Source organism: Lactuca virosa, chromosome 8 (assembly GCF_052849685.1).
Source record: "Lactuca virosa cultivar CGN04683 chromosome 8, Lactuca_virosa_CGN04683_v6, whole genome shotgun sequence".
Taxonomy (NCBI): Eukaryota; Viridiplantae; Streptophyta; class Magnoliopsida; order Asterales; family Asteraceae; genus Lactuca; species Lactuca virosa.
This window is the reverse complement of record NC_136433.1, coordinates 136203943-136210734: the sequence shown is the minus strand read 5'-3', so window position 1 is coordinate 136210734 and position 6792 is coordinate 136203943.

Genomic DNA, 6792 nt, shown 5'->3' with positions numbered 1-6792 from the left:
CCATTTATCTCTTGGATTTTGTTTTGGGGCTATTTCTACCCTTTTTATGAGTATAAAGAAGCAAAAATCGGATTTTCTGGGTGTGCTTAGAGTTGCACTTCGGATCTAGGGCTATTGGGGGTCTTTATGGCATAAAGGTGCCAACCTTGTTGCCATAAACACCCCATGCATCTTGTAGACCTCCTTTTATGGCTTTTTGAGCCAAAGGCCCCATGCATGTACATCAAGTTTGAAGCTTTACGTATAAAATGGACCCTAGGAGGCCAGATCTATGGTTTTGACGCGTTAAGATCCATTATAATCGAATGTATAGTTTTGGACAAAGAGGGACTCGGCGAGTCACTTGGGTGACTCGGCGAGTCGGGACGCTTTTTTCCCCAAAACGTCTTCTGGAAATGGTTTTGGTTAAGTGGAAGGAACACTCAGCCTGCTAGGGGTTTGTCTTGGACCTGGAAATCATAGGACTCGGCGAGTGTATGAACAGACTCGGCGAGTCTAAGGCAATCTCCCAACCCATGAAGATGGACTCGATAAGTTGTTCATACAACTCGACGAGTCATAGACTGAGCACATTCTTCTGAGGGAGATGAACTCGACGAGTTCAAAGGGAACTCGGCTAGTCGGTTGAAGATGGTCCCGATATTATGGTTGAAGAAGGACCCGTCGAGTTGTTGCTAGACTCGACGAGTAGAGTCGGGAGTTGGATCATTTTGGAGGAATATGTACTCGACGATTTGGTATACCAACTCGGCGAGTCAAGTCAACTGGAGGTTGACTTTGACCAAAGTTGACTTTGACCAGGATTTGGGTTGACCCTTATGGGGGTTGTGAGTTCGAATTGATAACTTAGTAGAGTTGTCGTGTAGGGATTGAGGAGTCGAGGAAACTCAATTTTCACGCCGGGGACAGTTCAGACACTACGCGACGTTGAGGTGAGTTACCTTCCGGTAGAAGTGGGTCTAAGGCACCAAGGCCGACCCACTTGTAGTTGATTACAATTGAGATGATTGTGTTTGTGATAATTGTCTGGTTTGCTATTACCTGATATGTTCTATGTTCCAGTATGCTAAGTTCTATGTGACAGTGGTAGTGCGAGGGGAATAGTCCCCCGATCGGTTGTTAGGATCGAAGGGTAGGTACACCCCAGATATGTCTGACAGCATGTCTATAATAGTTTATTATGTGATAGTAGTAGGGGGTGAAATAGTCCCCGTGACCGGGTGAGATAGACCGGAGGGTAGGCAGGCACCCCAGAATGGCCTGACACGGGTAGTCAGCACCCCAGAATGGCTTGACACGGGTAGTCAGCACCCCAGAATGGCTTGACATGGGTAGGTCGGGCACCCCAGAATTGCCCGACAACTTGTATGATTGTATTGATGAGTTTTTGAGCATTCTAACACTCCTATGGTGTACATGCAACCCTAGAAACCTTGGATCTATCTTTGACTAAGATACATGCAAATAATTATTTTTCCAAGGTTCTTATCCTAACTAGCATGGCATGGGGTACTTGAATCAAATAAAACTAGTAGAATTACTTACCTTGTAGTAGTAGTTGATTGCTTGGAGTTTGAGAGCCTAGCACCAATAATGTGGATGCCTCAAATGGAAGTCACAAATCACCACAAACTTGGAAACTTGAGAGAATAGTCACAAACTTCTTGAAATCGGCCCTCTTAGTTTTCACACATCAACTAGTGCAATTTCAAGAACCAAAGCCTCCTTTATATAGTGTGGTGGATTAGGGTTACATCCATGTAAACCCTAATACCCATGTCTTTTCATTTCCATGAGATCCATGGGTTAAAGCTCCATGGAGTATCCATGGACTTTCCATGCAAGCCTAGCCCATTCCAAATAAGCATTAGCCCACACTATATAAATACAAGAGCCCATATTTAATTAGTCATACTTTTGATCTCTAAATTAATTCTAAATTAATTATAGATCAATACTAATTAAATAATATGATTTTATATTAATATATTAGGACTTATAATATATTAATAAATCATAACTTATACTATTCTCAAACGATTATCCATAAATTGTTCGGGTGAAGTGCAACCCAAATGGACCATGCCGGGTCGGGTCATGTACATACCAAATATAGTTATGGACTTAGACACTATATCCAATAGTCTCCCACTTGGATAAGTCTAATAACTATAGTTGCAAGTATGACTTCAGGAACCGATCAGCAATCGTAGCTCTTTAAACTCTGTTGAACTATGAAGCGCCATTTTAGATAAGTGATCATATAATCCTATGTTCTAGATATCAGCCGGAGAAATACATGGAACATGGTCTTGCTTATAGTCCAACATTTGTTTCCCGATTTTCGATTTGTTTGACATAGAACTTAACTGAACACATCAATTTAGTTCTGACCGGGCTCGGTACATAGGTCAAAACAAAATCATAGAGGGGCCCAGATATCGCTTCTAATCCTAGAAGGAACAGATAAACTTCGACTCATATGTTTGCTCTACTACTTGTTGAATTACACACAAAAGAACGGTTTATAACATCGAGTTACCAATGCGTTTTCGTGCAATCAATGCATAACCAACTCATAGGCAACAAATCATATCTCTAGGTTTGAAGACTTATATGATATTACCGTCTCATGATCACTCGAGATAAATTCCATGAAGTGATACAAGTGAGCGTAATTTGAATCCAATACTCAGAACTTATGAGCACTCATGAGTTCTGTAGCCCCGCTTTGTCTAACATCTTAGACCTCTACAAGCCAACCCATGACAGTCTTGATTCATATCTACTTCCAACATATGACCGACTGTGGAGAGTTTGAATAATATGATATAAACCATAACATAATTATTCTGGAAGTCAAAACATGCAAAAAGAAATAATAGTAAATGATTGACAAGAGATAGCAACACTTTACTCATAAATAACAGCTTTTATTTATCATCAAATGTCAATTACATTTTACAAATTTCAAGATTATCTAACTACTAAAACTAATATCATCCTTCAGCCCTATGCTCCGAGTATGCTGGAGATGCTTAGCCCGAGTCAGTCCCTTCGTGAGGGGATCTGCTGGGTTCTCATCCGATGATACCCTCTTTGCCACGAGGATTCCTTCTTCTATTCGATGTCTGATGAAGTGATATTTTCTGTCAATGTGTCTAGATCTCCCATGATCTCTTGGTTCCTTGGCTAAGGCAACCGCACTATTGTTGTCACAGAAAATCTCCATTGGCTCCTTTATAGCTGGTACAACTCCAAGGTCTCCGATGAAGTTCTTTAGCCATATAGCCTCCTTTGCTGCCTCGCTTGCTGCTATATACTCTGATTCACAAGTGGAATCAGCCACTGTCTCCTGCTTGGAACTTTTCCAAGTAATTGCCCCTCCGTTTAGAGTAACCCAGCCCGACTGAGAGCGGAAATTATCCCTGTCAGTCTGAAAGCTAGCATCACTGTACCCTACAACTCTCAAGTCCTCACTGCCACCGAGGGTAAGGACCCAGTCCTTAGTCCTCCGTAGGTACTTGAGGATATTCGTTACCGCAGTCCAGTGTGCCTTGCCAGGGTTCCCCTGATACCTGCTAACCATGCTCAAAGCAAAGGCTACATCAGGTCGAGTACACGTCATAACATACATGATCGATCCTACAGCTGAAGCATAAGGTATTCGACTCATTTCTGCTATCTCAGCCTCAGTACTAGGGCTTTGTGTCTTACTCAATCTGGCGTTACTCTGGATGGGTAACTCTCCTTTCTTGGAGTTATGCATGTTGAACCTTTTCAACACTTTGTCCACATAGGTGCTTTGACTAAGTCCAATTAGTCTTTTACTCCTGTTTCTCAAAATCCTTATCCCTAGGATATAGGCAGCTTCTCCAAGGTCCTTCATAGCGAAACACTTCCCAAGCCAGGACTTTACTTTCTGCAGGGTTGGGATGTCATTTCCTATTAGTAGTATGTCATCCACATACAGTACCAAAAAGCTGACTATACTCCCACTAGCCTTGATATAGACACAATATTCATCTTCACTCCTTGAAAAGCCAAATTCTTTGACTTTCTCATCAAAGAAAAGATTCCATCTGCGAGGTGCCTGTTTTAATCCATAAATGGATTTCTCGAGCTTACACACTCTACTGGGGTACTCTGTACTGACAAAACCCTCTGGCTGAACCATGTAAACATCTTCAGCCAACTTTCCATTAAGGAAAGCGGTTTTGACATCCATTTGCCATATTTCATAATCATGAAATGCAGCAATGGCTAACAGAACCCTAATAGACTTAATCTTGGCCACTGGTGAAAAGGTCTCATCATAATCAACTCCCGGAGTTTGAGAATAACCCTTTGCAACCAGTCGTGCCTTATAAGTGTGTACATTACCATCCATGTCGGTCTTCTTCTTGAAGATCCATTTGCACCCAACTATCTTACGATCAGGTACATTGTCAACTAAGTTCCAAACTTGATTGTCATACATGGACTGTATCTCGCTATCCATAGCCTCTTTCCATTTAGCAGCCTCAGGGCCTGCCATGGCTTCCGTGTAGCTGTTAGGCTCATCCAGATTTACCAGTGTGTTATCACTGATAAGTGTCTCACCTTCTACAGTAATATGAAAACCATAATAATGCTTAGGTGCATTCCTAACTCTGGTGGAACGCCTCAGAGGTATAGATTCTTCAGTCGGCTCAACAGGAGTTTCCTCCTCAGGTTGAGGGCTAGGGTTTGAGGTTCCTTCACCACTTGACTCTTGAATTTCCTCAAGGTTAATTTGCCTCCCACTGTCTCCTTGGCTCATGAATTCTCTCTCTCGAAAGAATCCTCTTCTTGCTACAAAGACCACATTATCACTGGGTCTGTAGAAGATGTAACCAAAGGATTTCTGTGGGTAGGAGATGAAAATACACCTTTCGCTTTGGGGTTCGAGCTTATCGTGAGTCTCGCGTCTCACGAAAGCCTCGCAACCCCAAATCTTGATGTGGTCTAGATTGGGAACTTTTCCAGTCCACACCTCGTGAGGTGTTTTGGCAACCTTCTTTGTAGGGACTAGATTAAGGATATGGGCGGCAGTCTCTAAGGCATACCCCCAAAATGAGATTGGTAGCGAAGCTCGACTCATCATGGAACGAACCATGTCCAACAAGGTCCGATTGCGCCTCTCAGCTACACCATTCAACTGTGGTGTCCTAGGAGGTGTCAATTGTGAGACAATCCCACATTCCTTAAGATAGTCAAGGAACTCAGTACTAAGATACTCACCACCACGATCGGATCGAAGCATCTTAATGTTCCTGCCCAACTGATTCTCCACTTCTTGCTTAAACTCTTTGAATTTCTCAAAGGTTTCTGACTTATGCTTGATTAGGTAGACATATCCATATCTACTAAAATCATCAGTAAAAGCCATATAGAACCGATTAGCATCTCTTGTGGTGGTTCTGAAGGGTCCACACACATCCGTGTGTATGAGGTCCAACAAACCTTCACCCCTAGCACAAGTGCTAGTAAAAGGTGACTTTGTCATTTTACCAAGCAAACAAGATTCACAACTATCATCTGACTTTAGGTCAAATGACTCCAAGACTCCATCCTTTTGGAGTTGGCCTATGCGTTTCTTGCTTACATGTCCAAGACGACAATGCTATAAGGATGCTTTATCTAAGCTAGTGGAAGAGTTAATACACAATACATTATTTCCTAGATTATCTACAGCAGATATAGTTTCATATACGCCATCACAAGGTAATGCTTTAAAATAAAGAACATTATTAAAGAAAGCATCAATACTACCATTATTATTATCAAAATAAAAGGTAAAACCTTGTTTATACAATGCATGAAAGGAAATAACATTTCTTGCCATTTCTGGCGAATAATAACATTTATTCAAATCTAATGTAAACCCACTATTTAGCACTAAGGAATAAACTCCTATCTTGGTGACAGGTGAAGCTTTCATGTTTCCCATGATCAAGTTTATCTTTCCCTGCTCCACATTCTCGCTTCTTTTTAGTCCCTGCAAATCACAACATATGTGAATACCACAACCTGTATCAAGGACCCAAGACTTAGAATGAGGTGAGTTATTAGACAATATAGTGTATATACCTGCATGGTTGGGTTTTACTTTCCCATCCTTCAAATCTTGCTGGTACTTTGGGCAGTTTCGCTTCCAGTGCGACTTTTCATGGCAATAGAAGCATTCAGCCTCATTAGGGTTAGCAGAAGGAGTGACAAAACCTTTCTTGGTTTTGCTTGAAGAGGAGCCTTCAAGGGTTTTACCCTTGGTACCCTTAGAAGGGTTCTTTCTCTTCTTCCCTTTGCCATGCCCGATTGCCAAGACATTGGCCACAGTTGGAGTAGGAGTAGGAGTAGTAACAACCGACTTACCCTTTAGACCACTTTCGGCGGTCTTCAAGAGTCCTTGAAGTTTGCTGAGGGTGACTTCTTCCTTGTTCATGTGATATGTCATGCGGAATTGATCATAACACGATGGCAAGGAGTGCAAAATGATGTCTATTGCTAACTCCTCAGGGAAGTTCACATTCAGCTTCAGTAAACGGTCCACATACCTTTGCATTTTCTGCATGTGGCCCGTGATGGGTTCACCATCCTTCATTCGGGTTGTTATCATGGAGGAGATTATTTCATATCGCTCTTGACGAGCACTTTGATGGTAGCGGTCCATCAAGTCCTGGTGCATCTCAAAAGGATAATAGTCCTTATAGGACTTTTGGAGCTCGGCTGTCATGGTGGCCATCATGATGCATGCCACTTTTGTAGCATCTT